Here is a 15482-nt window from a genome sequence, read left to right on the forward strand (position 1 = left end):
CTAGTGCTGATTTTGTTCAAGCTCAGTCAATGAATTAAATTTGATGAAACTGAAGAGCATGGAGAAAGTGTGAGAAGTTGGGAGAATATTTGTGTGTGAGCATGGAGAGATGAGTGTCCAAAGGTTCCATGGGGCTTGCAGAACCAAACATTTTACACACCAGCTACACTTCTCCCAGTCAGCTTTCTCAGCCCAGTACTGCTGTTTGACCACTCAGAATCACAGAATCACAGAATCATTAAGGTTGGAAAAGACCTGTAAGATGACCAAGTCCAACCATCAATCCAACACCACCATGCCCACTAAACCATGTCCCGCAGTGCCACGTCTACACGTTTTTTAAACACCTGCTCCATGGACTACCCTGGAGAAGACTCCTGTTCCCTGTGCTCCTGGCTGGGGCCCCTGCCCCGATTCTGCAGGGCTGTGGGGAATGCATCTCATGATGGTTCCAATATCCTGCATCGTACCAGATCAATCTGTTGCCTAGAAGACCAGCCAGCCATCTAGATCAGTAAACAATTCACCTCTTGCTCATCTGGTAGGTGTCATGATGGCCAAATTGCTCTATCATCCACCCATGCATCCTAGCAATGACCTTGTGAAATGAAACAATATCACTCAATTCATCCTGAAATCGTCCACCCCTCCCTCAGGAAAGAGGTCTAGCTGTAAACTTTTGTATTTTTATCAGCTCAAAATTCATTCTCTTGACTGTTCGGGAGCTCAGGATTTGTGCATAATGTGTTTCCTGTCGTGAACATGTATAGTAATTTAAAATACTTGAATATTTTTTTCTCTATTCCATTTCCCTCCCCAATTTTTTTTTTCTTTTAGTTTTATGTTCTTTTACCGCTATACTGCAGGATCAGGCAGGTGAAAAATAAAAAAGAAATAAACAAAGGAATGTAAGAAGCAACAGTTGTTGCACAAATCACTTTTTCATATATATTATATTTGAAATATATCAGAAAAAATACACTGGACTTCATATGTTAACATATTTCAATGTTCCTTTCAGGTGCCAGCACAGCACAGCAGCATTGCAGCCTCAGACCAGATGAAAGAGTAGAAAGTTACTTCATGAACAAAGGTGCAATGTCTACATGCAAAGAAAAAAATAACAAAGCATAAAATCCTGGAATTGATGGAGAATCTGAACAATTAAAGGACTTGGAGAAGGCAAGAGAGAGGAGAAGAAAAAAAGAGAGCAGGGTAGGATAACTATACTTTCTACTGCTATAAAGAGCAGGAAAAAAACATGTTTGGGAAGCTTTTCATGATAAAACATAAAAAATAAAAACAAGTATGGATGTGATGAGACAGTATGGCCATGGCTGCCTCTTAGAAAGGGAGAAATGACTGGTGAATGAGTGTGTGCTATTACTCTGCAAATAGCGTACTAGTAGGGCTCAAAAATACATGCAGTGAGCACTCAGCTACCTTCACTGAAGTGGCTTTTCCTAGGTAGCACTTCCCCAATTTGGAGCTGATACTTTCTCCCTCATGGCTAGACCTTTGTCACTTCATTGCTGAATTCCTAAAGGATGGCCAAAGTCTCAAGCGAGGCTGTCCTGGAAGCAGTTCAGTCAAGTTCACTAGGAGGGTTTGTTAAAAATAGCACTGCTGTTGCCCATCTCCCTGAAGCTGCTATTAGCCATCATCTCTCCATGCCTGTCCTTGGTATGGGTATGTATTGGTCAGGCAGCTTACTTATCACCCCAAGACTCAAAATGTGCGAGTATCCATTATAATTAGCAAGGTACAAATGTGGGTTTGGGGGGTTCATGGTATGTGCAATTCCACATTAAAATAAAAAGTGCTAGTTCATTTGATTTATGCTACAGTGGGTACTTTTAGATGTGTTGCTTTTTAAGGCTTCTCTGCTGAACTTGTCTGATGAAGTTGTGGTCTTATCTTTGAGAGCCTCTCATCAGCTGATGTTAGTTTGTGAAGCTTCATTGATTTCCCTGGTTTTGTGGGCCTGTTCCAATTCGTGCTGACCGAATATCTGGTTCATAAATTGTAATGCTGTGATCCGCTCCTCTGTGATCAAGTGACAAGGGTTTTGTTTATTTTTCCTCCCCTCTCCAAGATAAGAAGCAACACGGGTAACCAAGCTATCTCTCTCTGAGGCTAACATCAACATCACTGACCAGTCTGAGTCACGCTCCTGACTAACAAAAATTAGTTTTAGGAAGAGTAAATGTAGCCCCTCCTCTCTCTCATCAGTGCTGGGTAATTGTCTTGAGGAGAACAATAAATTGTCTTTTAGCAATGCTACTTCAAAGTCCTTTGGATAAGAAAATAGATAATTCAGTTAAGCCTTAGGTTCCTTCAGCAAACATTAGCATTTGTGCCCCTTGGCAATTGTTCAAAATGGTTTTGAAACATTTAAGAGTCATTAGAGCTAATAGCTCCCATTCTGCATTTCCTTCAAGGAGAAGTATCAGAAAAAATGCACTATCTATCTTATTCCCACTACCTTAATCAAGAATTAATCATTCAAATGATAAACAATGACCAGAACATACTTGAATAAATCATTTGTTTTCTTTGTTGATCAGATAGAGCTGGAAATAATCTTGGCTGTTTTTAAGATACTAAGAAAAATATCCCACCTACCTAAAATTACATTTAAAAACTATTAATAATGACATATTTCACTTGGATTGTTTAAAACTCTGGGCTCAGCCTAGCAAGCCTTTTTCAGGAATAACCATTTCCAGAATACAAATAGCAAATCTGAAGGTTATCAAGATCAAAATTTAGATATCTATGAAAAGGTGTGGTTATAAAATATTTAGTATCAAAGCATTAAAATAAATCACTCTTCATAGTAGTATAAATTATAGTAAAAGTATTACAAAATATGTTTATACTTGTGTATATATAAAATCAAATATGCTTAGAGTACTTAAGCATAGATTATGGGCAGTGAAAAGAGGAAAGTCTTGACTGGGCCATTGTCTCTATTATCAGGCAATACTACAACTGTAAATATTAAAGTGAGTAGGAACAAACTTTTTAAAAAAGTATAGAATATTGCTTGTTAGTTCATAAAAATTAGGAAAATTAACTGAGTTCTTGTGACATCAACTCTATTCCTATTGTGTACCAGTAGAGAAGATCAATAGGATTTTCCTCTGCCAAAGTTCCCTTTTGTCAACTGGATAACACAGTAGGCTTGTATTGAACCACCAGAGTTTAAATATATCATGTTATGGGCACATCTAGTAATAGGACTGCTGTAGGTTATTTTCAGGCTACAACATGTTATGCAGCAGTAAAGGCAGTTTGGTTTAGGACAGAAGAGGATTAAAAGATATAAAAATATTTTGCACATGACAGCAATCCAAACATGGACAGTTTTGTAATCTTCTTCAGTTCTGACTGATTCAGCAAGAGCTGCACATGCTTAATAATTACTAAAACTGACACCTATGTTACTAAAAATACCTTGGATTACTAAAAGGGATTTAAAAAAGAATCCCCATAAAAGGCTTGCAGATCTATTCAAATTTAAATTTACAGTAAATCTTAAATTTGTTTCTCCTTTGTGTTTCACTCAGCTTGGTGTTAAAAACAACCAGGTCCATTTCACTGTTCCAGCCAGTTCTCAGTGCCTTCTGCATTCAAGCCCCCAAGCCCCAGCAGTGGCTTTTGAACTGCAAGCCACACACCTCACCTATCAGAAAGGGCCCACAGCTGGTCTGTGGGACTATAGTCAGGAGTAAATGTACGAGATGTCCTTGGCAGCGTATGTCATGGTTTTTAAAAATGTTAAGGACTGGTGATAATCCACTGGTCCAAAGCATCTGAGAACCACTATTCTAGTGCATTTGTGCAGGTTTTGGCTGTATACATTGAAAACACATATTTACTTACTGTTAATGAATCAATCTTTACAGGAATACTTGCTCTACACTTCGCTGCAGAAGGACTCGTAATAGTACTGGAGTGTGGGAGGATTAAATCAAGCTCAGCTACAATCACCTCTCCCCATCATCTGCTCTGGACTAAAAATAATAGAGGGGAGACTTTTGTTTTATAATGAAGATGACCCAAGTGTTCATATTTCTCTGCTGTACATAGGGAAATGCAGAGGTGAATCAATCAAGGATTCAATCACATCATAGTGCAGTTTCAGAAAAGGCCGAGGTAGGCATTTGGGATCTTCTAGAGATCTTTCTTTAGGACTTGCCCTGCCCTGCATCAAAGTGCTGAAGCACTCTTCCACTCCTTTTGTTCTTTTGCATAACTCCCTTTGCCTCTTTTCCCTTTATGTACTCTCTCCTTCTCTTTTCCTTCAGTTTAGCTTTTTTTCCCCAGGTAACACCTTTCCCACACTTCTGCCAAAAACCAAACCAACCCAACGCAACCCAACCCAACCAAACCCCAAGAACATCCCATGGAACTAATGCATCAGATGATGAATTTGCAGTTTGTGCTCTATGTGTGTGGTATTCCTCCTCTTGTCAGTAGGATGGGATTCATTTGTCCTCATATGGGCATCTAAAAGGGACACATCTAAACCTATGCTAGTAACCCTGGGCTCCTTTTATAGTCAATGGTGAGAAGCTGCAGCCTCCAGAAGGCAATATATGTAATTCAACGTTTAATGTTTAGGGTAATTCTGCAGTAGTCTTTATATCTCCTTTAATTCTGGAGGGAAACAAGGGTGAGTAGTTTTAATATAAATGTCTAACCCTTAGAAGGTTAACAGTGGGTATATGAGATGAACTTCTCTTTCAGACTGCATGATTTTCTGCACTCTCTTAATCTACCAGCCATTCCTTAAAAGTGGCTGCTGAACTGGAGAATGCATGCTAAGAAGCCAAAAGTAGAAAAATACACTAGGAGAACCAGTTTTAAAACTATACATTGCCAATGATTTTTAACAAATGCAACTTGTTTAATTAGTGCAACTTTTGCTAACAACTTTTAGTAATTAAAACACAGAAACTTGAACTGAGGTGAATAATCTCTATGAAGTAAATGATATGATCTTAAGTAACGACATGAGTGAAGTATGTCTGAGTCCAGTGGAGCTATCTGTGAGGAAAGGGATATTGGCGTGCAGAAGGCTTGCAGGACACGGCTCCTGGCTTGCACTCCACTGAGCTGATGGGTGGTGGTCCTGGTAGACTCAGTTTAGACTAAACTCCCCTGAAATGGTATCCTTTGTTGCTAGACCAGCCAGCCATGGGAAGAAAATGAGTTTCTTAAGAATAAGATTTGAGATGCAGTGTCAAATTGCCAGCATCATCACAGCCTATTTTGAAAATGAGTTCACTTGAGTGACACTGAGACTTAGGTTTTGATCTTTCTAATCACTATATGTTTGTCTGCCTCCCACGTTTAGGTGGTTCTGTGGAAGTCCATGATTCTCTGCTGAAGTGCAGGGAAATGTTAGCACTCAGAAAATTGTCGAGAATCCCCCTCAAAAATATAGTGTTGGTGTGTATAAATAAATACAAAATTATACATATACATAAAGAGAACTGGCTTTAGAACAAAGCTGTAATCTAAAAATATGTCCAGCTAAACCTCTAAACTAGTATTACGTTTAGCAAAAATAATAAAAATTTGAAAATTATAAGCAAACAATAAAATGCCCATAAATTCTGTTGGCGTTAGAAAACCCAGCTTGTTACCTAAAACATAATTGTTCCTTTCCTTATTACAGATCTTTCTTCATGCATATCACCATCCATTTTAATTTTGCTGAGAAGACAAGCAAAAATATCCATTTTAGAAAAAAGTTTGGAGGTCTGATGGTTTTCTGTGGGAACCATACAGTATTTCTGGTGCATGGGGTTTCGCATTGTTGACATAATGCTGAGATAGGTAAGAACACAGATAATTTTTTGCCTTCCCTCAAAATTTTTTGTTTTGAGGTTGAGGGGTAGGGTTTTTTAATAGCTTACTACAACATTTCTATCTTCTTCTTCAATGTGTTCCACACATTGGAATGTAATCTTATTTTATTTTTGGTTTTATGTTTGACAAATGTAAATAAAATTATGGGAGAGAAAGCAATGGATATAATATATATCTCACACCTGTATTAGATGAGGGTTTTTTACTGTTCTGTTGCAAGCTCCAAACGGAAACATATATGTAGATTAAATTAAACTTGTGCATGCCTTTGCAAGTTTGGGACATAAACTGCCTAAAGGAACTTATGAAAATATATTGCTTGTGTTGTATCAGAGAGTTTCTATATCTCTCTCAGTGTAGTCATTGTTTTCCATCCGCAATATTAAAAAGCATTTGCCAGAACTCCAGTCTGTTTCTTTGACAATTTAAACATGTGCCTGTATTTTCCATTGTTATGAGAATAAGGAATGTTTTTTTTCTTAATATATTTCAACTTTACTGCACTCCTGAAATACATCAAAGAAGTGTCTGATCTGAAGCCTCATAGTGTGTGTCATTTTCAGCAAGGTTACAATGATCAGCAAGCATTTTTAAAATAGAAATCACTGGGCAGGTCCAATTTATTTCATTGCTCAACTTTTCCCAGTTTTTACCTGTGGCCCACTGTGTGGAAAGGATGAACGACTTTGCTGAGTATTCGCCTCTTTCAAGGAGTGGTAGGAGGGATGGAGGAAGGAAGAAAATGAATAAACAAAGTCCCCTACTCAGCTACCACTTTGTATATGTTGACCTATTACAGTAAAAAAACATTTATTAATTCTTCAAGTAAGGAGAAATCAGAGGGGTAATGGATCTCAAGCATGAGCCTCTGAGTCATCTTAGATGATACTCATTCATGGACTGGTGCAGTCTAGCCATCTCCTATTATTCAGGGCTGTCATTAGAGGTACTCAGTCTACAGGAATTAACTATCTGAGCACAAAAATACAAATAATTAATCGTTTAAAATACATTCACTTCTATTCCAATTCCTTTAATCTGTATTTTAAACCATCAGTGAAATAAGGTGTAATAAATCCAAATTAATCTAAATTATGTTTCAAAGATTTTTTTTTTAGTGTTTAAGACAGATATTGCATTTTTACACCATAATCTATATAAATATCAATGTCATGGCCTGTTTCCACTTGGCTGTAGTCACACGGGCTATTTTTTGTTTTATTTTGTTTTCAAACATGACTCATGAGGTTTCTCTATGCTTCTTATACAATACTTCTTCCTTCCTGATAATGCCTATTTGTTCTCTATTTTTGGCTTACTTTTATCATTGTTATCTCTAAATTATGTATATTTAGCTGATGACTGGTGGATCTGTTTAATTAATACAACCATTACAGAATAGTTACCATATTTTGCTATATATTAAATGTATTTGGAGAAATAATTTTTGGTATTTGGTGCTTTCATTTTATTCTTCTACAGTGTTCCTATACTATGATGCATTCTATGCATTAATTATTATTTATCTGGTTACAAAGTCAAAAATAAGTTTAAAATATAGTCAGGTTTCCCTGAAGAAGAAGTTTCATGTTATCAAAACAAATGCAGGAAGGAGTAAAAGGTGATATTTGTGTAAACTGTGGAAGACATATCAAAGGTTCGTGAGGATTCAGATGGGCTAAAATAATGTTCGTGTACATTGATAAGACAATATGTGAACATTTTATTGTGATTAAAAACTGAACAGCCTTCTAATGGCCTATCAATGCAACAGCTTTTAGAAAAACTAATTCACTAAATGCCAGATAGTACCAGTTTAGTAGGTAAATAAATAAAGCAGTATTCACCCAGAATGAGCATGGCTTCTAACAGTCTAAAGAACAGCTGGGGAAAAGGTATCCACATTTTATTCTTGTCTTCCCTAATATTTGCTTTCCTCTATAGTTAATATTTATCCTAACAATAGGTTTAATATTGCTTCGAGAAACAGATGATATAGTGAAAGAAAATATGTATCAACAGTATACAAGATCAGTTTGTTCTCTAAATTTTACAATTCTGATTTTCTTAATAAAGTTTACAATCCTTATTTTTAAAGATAAAAACTAATCTACAAAGAGGCATTTGTTATCCTTTGATTCACTTTAAGTTTCACATATTGTTCACTCATTAGATTTCATTTTACAAGATAATAACAGGGATACATTTTTATGAATATAGTTTCTTATAATTGTTACTCCCTATTTAACGATAGTATTACCTTGCAATTAAACAATTAGCTTTACCCATACAAAAGGTTTCTATGACATATCCTTTTCTTTTTGTCCACTGAATTGCTGCCAATTCTTAGGTGAAACTATTTGCCTTTTCATCACACTCTTTTATCCTTTTATTTAATGCACACTTAAAGGTTCTCCTGAACTCTGGATGCTTGATGTCAGGCTTGCAAGGTTCAAAACATTTGATTTGTTGGGTGATGTCCTTTGGGAACAGAAAACACAGAAGAAAAAATAGTCTTGCCTCTGAAGACTTGAACAGGATATAAATTGTCTTTCATAGCCAGTATAAACCTAGGAGGGCTATGTCTCTGCAGGATAACGATGGGACACTTTAAAGCAGAAGAATTCACGTTTCTATTTTTGATGGATGGTTGTCTTCCTTTAATCTTACCTGACTTATTTTATAAGTTATGTGGTCTTTGACTAAGTTATGTAGTTTCTCACTACTGAGTGACTTCAAGAGTTCTGTCTGTAGTACAGTGTCTACTCATCAAATCTGTAATCAGGCGCCACTTGTATAACGGTCTGAAGTGCTGTGGCACAACCAAGTTTTTACATCAGCTTTACAGTCTGTCTGACAGAGACCGCTGCATATTTTGGATATGTTTTTCACAGACGCTCTCTTCTGGTTTGTTGCTGTTGGAGCTGCTTATCCATGAAACACCTTTCTCTCATGTAACAGCTTGAAAATCCTTTGAGAGTATTCCCCTTAGAAGAGGGGACTCGCACACAGTGTAACTACAACATCCATCAGGTCTTCTTCAGAAAAAAAAACCCCGTAGTGTAGGAAACATGGCACTGAAATGCTTTCAGGAAATTCTTTACTAAAAATTATCTGCCAGGTTGTTCATGCTATGGGGAAACTGGTGGTAGGGAAAAATAAGGCCAGAATTAACAAAGCATAAAGCCCAAAATCTTAGAAATGTAATTCCAGTATCTATCTGTCTGAGACATGAGGGGAAGAAACCACATTCTGCTTCAACCTTACCTCTTCTGAAAACATCCTCTGCTAAAAGTGAGAAGGAAAACTTGCCTGTATATCTATTTGACCATACCATTTGGTTTATTTATAAATTCATCACTCTTTTACTTGTACCTTTTCATATTTGTAGTCCTTCAGTCGCTGACAAACAGTAACCAACACATACACGTGACAGCACAGCTTATCTACTCCAATGGCTAAGACAGGTTCTTAACTAAGTTTTTCTGCCTTTTGTTCAGTTTATACATCAAATACTGCATATTACATCCAGATTTTGATAATGAAAGGCACCACTTCAGCCAAATGGCCTCTATGAGTAAGGCAGAAACATTTTTTATTTTCTAGGGCAATTAATTAGACATCCACACTGTCACTCCCACACTTAAATTAATCTCCATATGTTCAGTTATCATAAGAAAAAAAATAAATGAAAGAAGAAGCTGAAGGGAAAACTCATAACCACATCTCTGCAATGTTTTTTCAGACACCTAAATTTCTGTCAGCACATTGGGAATTCATAACCTCATTATTACATGCTTAACTAATCAGCACACTTCATAATTTCCACACAAACAATGGCCCTGTCACTTTTCATCACATATTTAAAACAGAGAAGAAAAAAAAGAAGTCTCACTCGTGAGAATTTAGTCCTTTTGTTACGTGCAGTTTAGGACAGTTACTATTTACCTGTGAAATGCTACTTCCAATTTAAATAGCACTTCTCAAGTTACTTGTTTTGTGGTATATTGTCTTCGGTTCGTTTAATTTCTTGTTTCATTTCCTTGCTAATTTGAAAAAAAAATCCATACTTTCTCTGTCATTTTTCTGAATTGCCAAAGTTCTAATAGGTCTTGTTGGAAACCCTTTTAGATCATTTTTTAAATTAAGTGCCTTGTGTGATGGGTGGTCTCAGGTAAAAAAAGAAATATGGAAAACACACCTGAACTAGTGAAGTACTTTAACACAGGAAATGTTAAGAACTTGCAGGTAGTGAATTGTAGAAATATATCCTGTAACAGCTTATGTATCCCTGGCCTGATGCAGTTGTTTTCTCTATGTAACATTCCTGTGTTTTAAAGCATTAAAAATGCTCCCAGCCGAAAGTTTCCACCCTTGCCCCAGCATTTCAGTTGCACAAGACGAGTCTGACTGATCAGTACGTACGAGGGAACAGACTTTACCATACAGGCACGAATCTTTCATGCAGGGCTGCACAGCTAGCAAGAGACAGACTCGTCCCCTCTTTTAGGCTGGTGCACACCAGTCTTTAGGATGCTTACCACATAGTTCTTGCTGTGATAAAGAGTTTTCTTCTCCTAGCTTTTGGAAAGGAGTGTGACAAACGAATCCTAACCCTCTGCTGAGGCTCTTGAACTACAACAGTACTATTATTCTTTGCCCTACGGCACTTCGAGGCATAGCAGGTACTTGAAACCCATAGTCTTAGGAAGTTGTCAACCTGCAGGATTTTATAGTCTTAGTAAACATAACCAGATTAAGGAGGACAGGGTTCAAGCCTTTATGTAAAGACCTGCTTAATATGCCTTATATTAGTTCTGTGACCTTTCTGTCTTTAAGGCTTCACTTCTACATTTTCTTGAATCTCAGGATCTCATTGCTTACTTGGTTCAATGTTTTGTTCTGGCCACTGCCTACTTGCTGACTTTTTTATTTCCAACTGGGTTATTCTCCATGTATAGCTTTACGACAGAGAACACTGCTTAGTTATAGCCACACCTGTGCTTTTTTTTTTTTTCTCGTTTGAGGAGATTGGAGGGGGGTGTTGGAGCTTAATCAGTTCTATTCAGAAGCAGTTGGCCTCCCTCCCTCCCTCCCTTTCTTCTTTTCCCGCCTTTCTCCCTTCCCTCCCATCCTTCCTCCCTTCCTCTCTTCTTTTCTTCCTTCTCTCCTTCCCTATCCATAGAACCACTAGAGAATTCAGTGAGTTTTCTGATTTGATTGTAACTATATAACTAGACATTACAAGAATTGTTCTTCTGTGTAAGGGCAAATAAAACAGGAGTTTAGTGAGAAAATTTCCATGGAAACAATAGTTCAGTGACAATGAAAAATATTTCTTACCACAATGTGCTAAAAATAGCTTCACAAATAACTTTATAAAATTGGACAATTTTTTATTGATAGCATGGCAGGCAAAACCATTGTATTTTTCATCTGGAGGATAATATGGCTCATTCTGAGTTCTGCATCCCTAATTCTTGAATAGGATAACTTTGCATTTGCCAACCTGCTTTTTTAAGCCTATTCTGAAGTTATGTATTCTTATTTATCTAGATATGGGGTTAACAAAGCAAAGTGGGCTACATTGTGTGCTTGGTTGTTGCCACGTCTCAAATTCTTCTTTGTTGTTGCTATTTCACAGCAAAACTAAGATCAATTTCCTGGGAAAAGAGCAAGCAACATGGCTCTGCACATTCTTCGCTGTTGCAAGAAAGCTGTGACTTCTTTTACCTTTCCTACAATTTTTAAAGAAAGAAAGGTTGATTGGCAGTTTATTTACAAGGTACAATAGAGCAGCTAAATTGAATAAGCAGTCCTCCTTTGTGAGAACTGTCACTGTACCATATATGCTACTGCTTCTATCATTGGGCTTATGAAATTCCCTTTGGGATCCCAGTTTTATGTTGGTATCTCCAACAGTCATGTATGTCCTTGGGTTTTTTTTTCCTGCATTTGGTTTTCAGGTACAAATATATAAGTACGTATCTGTGATGATTTGTGTATTTAGCTATATATAGTTGATTGATACTGGTTGATGTTATAAGGTATACACAGGTCGGCTGCAGACTGCAACTCTGTTCTGTCTGTAATAGTTGTGTGGTCATACTTTGCTTTCCCATGGTGTTTCACTTTTTTAGTGAACTAAAATTTCAGTGGAATTATCTGTATAGGCTGGTTTGTTTAGCTAACTGAAACATTGTAGTCATAAAGGAAGGAGTTAGTTTCTATGAAATGAAGTAGAACTGTACAGATCAGTTGGTCAACAGGTTTGTCCAGCAGGGTTTTGTGGCCATCTGATGGGTCTTGTCTGACAGACAGACTGAAAGGTTTAGAACAGAAGGAGCTAAAATAAATACATTTACTTTTTCATTTTTGACAGCCTACTTAAGGAGAAATAGCCTGCAAGAGTAGTTTGAAGGAAGAGGAAATATTCCTGTCTTCTTGCTGACTGTTGAGTCCTCGGGGCTTTCAAGATAAATGGGTTTAGTAGTCTTGTTTTAGACCTGCTACTTATAAAGCAATCTCTGACTATCTTTGTTTTCTCCTTTGAGTAAATGAAACTGTATTCTTGAAAAGGTCATGCAGAAGTGCAGTTGCTCATAATTATCGCGAGTTTTTTCTGAGAAAACATATGTCTAACTTATGGTGCTAGTTGGAACTGGTTCCTACATAGACATAACCGGATGGTGGGTTTGGCTTTTAGGCAAAATGTTAGATAGTTGTTCTATGTTCTCAAACTGAAAAGTAGCACTTGGATTCCATCCAGATGGTGGAGGTCTCAAAATGGGAGTCAGTAACTGAATCTCTTCAGTTACATGAGAGTGTCCAGAACTGGGTGCTTTATTAGGTGTTACAGTGGTGAAAAATACAGGCTGTGTTCTTGTGGTATCTTCTCTGCCAAGGACCTGCTCCTCTATGTCTGTTTGTGAACCTCTCCCAAGAAGTATGTCAGAAGCTTAAATGCCTTAAGAAATGACTTACAGAAAGTTGGGGAAACTATCACAATTCAAATATGTAAACATTTAAACATGAAAAAAGTCTTTAGGGGATCGGGGTTAATACATCAAGTCTGCATAGCCTCCTCCAGTGATATGCCGATAGAGCAAATCTGATGCTCTTCTGAACATGAAATTCTGAAAAAAAATAGTTTGAGATGTAAGATAGGACATGCACTGATAAAATAAAGACAGCTTTGCCACATTAATAAAAAAGTATTCTAACGATCAATGTCTTTTTCTTCGATGTTCTGTCCATCTATGTAGTAGTACTTATTTAGTTTTAGATCAGTGCAGCTTGAAGTTGAATATCTGTGACATATTTATGTACTGATGGGAAAGAAAAGGCCTAAAATTTTGATCCTGAAGAAGAAAGTTGAGACAGAACTCTCAAACAAAGGTTTGACTGAAAGAACAGAATGGAGGGGGAGGGCATACTCCTTATTTACAACTAAGGCAGAATGAACACAATAGCTGAGATCATTGAATAGGGCCAGCATAGAAATGCAAAGAAAATGAAACCTCTTTTAAATGGAATTTCTAGGTTAGGTAAGGACAGCATGAAGCCTTGTTGGCCATTCTGCCCAGGGTTTTGTGGCTGACAAAATGGATAGGGCCAGGGCCCATCCATCCTGACAGTCAAAAATGCCTTTAGTGTACTAGTGGCCTTTTCTGGAAGAGCAAATTTATTTTAAAACTCATCTTAATATGCAGGTTTCATTATGTAAACATGTTCTAACTAGGCATCTCTGCATTGATTGAGTGACTTTGATTTCTTTGTGCTTAGAAATTTTGTGGCAATCTCATTAGTGATCATGCTTAGAAATACTTGCTTTGAGTAGACAGTCCTCTCTGCACAGTGGATTTAATAAATACCCCGAGCTTCAACATTTGCAGTCAGAACTCCTTTTAAGTGGATTTTGGAATGTCAGATTGAACATACCTTCCTGCCTGTGATCCAGAGCAGTCACCCATGTGAAAGGTTTTCAGTGTCTATGTGTTGGTGCTCTTGGCTCCACTCTGGCATTGTAGGTCTTGTACAGTTGATTTAAGCTGACTGTCAATAAGCAGTTCTCTTTGCTACCTGTTAAAGATACTGGTAACAGCTTATGTAGAATATGTAGACTGTAACTTGAAAACCTTCAACTTACAAAACTGTTAAGCTACCTTATATGACATATAAAACAGTATGTAGTGTGACAGACTTGAAATGGGCTGGTAATAATGAGCATCTTATGCAATAATCATTTTAACTAGATCCCTTTCTTTGCGTTATCTGAGCCTAGATCCAGAAAAGCATATATCTATATGTGTCTTCACTGATAGTTCATTTGACTCTGATACTGACCTCCAGCCAAGACCTAGTAGCCATTTACATTGCATGCATCTAAGCTTTACTCTAGCAGAGTCTAGCTTCACCCTGGAAGATCTGAATGTCCTCCCCAGAGGCTAAGCCTGTTCCTGTGGAGTTTGGAAAATGAATGCATGCTGAAGTGCTGTTTATAGATTGCAAATGTAGGCAATTAATTCCAAAACATGGAACTTCAAACTTGGCATCTCCTGACACTGTGTTGAGATGGGTCTGTTTCTACCAGTAGAGTTCCCCAAGAGGGCACGGGTCTGACCTGAGGGTGCTCAGAGGCACTGACAAACTCACAGGGCTGAAAGAGTAACTGAAATGCACAAATTAGGCATGCGCTTCCAAAGTTTGGGTATTCAGCTAACCCACTGCGTGTATTCAGAGAATGCCAGCTGAAGGAAACCTGCCCTAAACCCTGACTGTGATGCTGGAAGAATCCCCTTTAACTGCTAACCTGATGGTTAAATCTCTCGCCTGTTAGGTGGGGCACAGGAGTCTGGTTTCCTTCTGTACGAGATTTTCACCTGCCACTTCCTGGTGAAAGTCTGAAGATCACCTGATAGGATGTTCTGGGTTGGGCTTTTGCAGCCTCTTCTGATAAAAGATGAGAAAGAAAAGTCACTGTGTGTAAACACAGTGTTCACTAGGTGAGGCCACATCCAGGGTGCCAGCAGCTCTGGTGGTTACTTGAACATCTATTGTGACCCTCTTCCCAGGCTGATAAGGAGGGCTCCTTCTGCTTGGGCTGCTTCAGTTCTTCAACTCATCCATTCTTCTCAGAGGGGATGTGAGGCTTTCCTCATCCTATGCTTCCCAGAGCTGGAACTGGCTTTCTTCTGTTCTTGTAATGAGGAGAGGAAATTTTTTTTTTAAGTATTCTAGTGTATGACTACTATTTGGGATAGGTTGGTTGTTTTCTTGCTGTTTATATAAACAGTTTATCGGTGTTTCAACCAGTATTTCAACCAAATAAAGCTGAGAGAGGATGAAGTCTAATCTAAAGGAAAGGACTGCAGGCTCTGTTAACTCTTCACCCAACTTGGCAGCAGATTTTGCTTGAGGGAGATGGGTCAAACGTTTCTAGAGATCTAACTCTCATCAGCACAGGAAAATGCTGCAAACCTGTCCCAGTGCTGCTAATAGTTGGTTTGCTCCTCAGGTGCTGGCAGCGTTTAGAGCTTTGGGGTAAAGAAAGCTGCCAGTGTTTTCAACGTTATCTATTTAGAGCAGGCCTAATCAAC

This window comes from Gavia stellata, chromosome 4, assembly GCF_030936135.1.
Source record: "Gavia stellata isolate bGavSte3 chromosome 4, bGavSte3.hap2, whole genome shotgun sequence".
In the NCBI taxonomy this organism is placed as follows: Eukaryota; Metazoa; Chordata; class Aves; order Gaviiformes; family Gaviidae; genus Gavia; species Gavia stellata.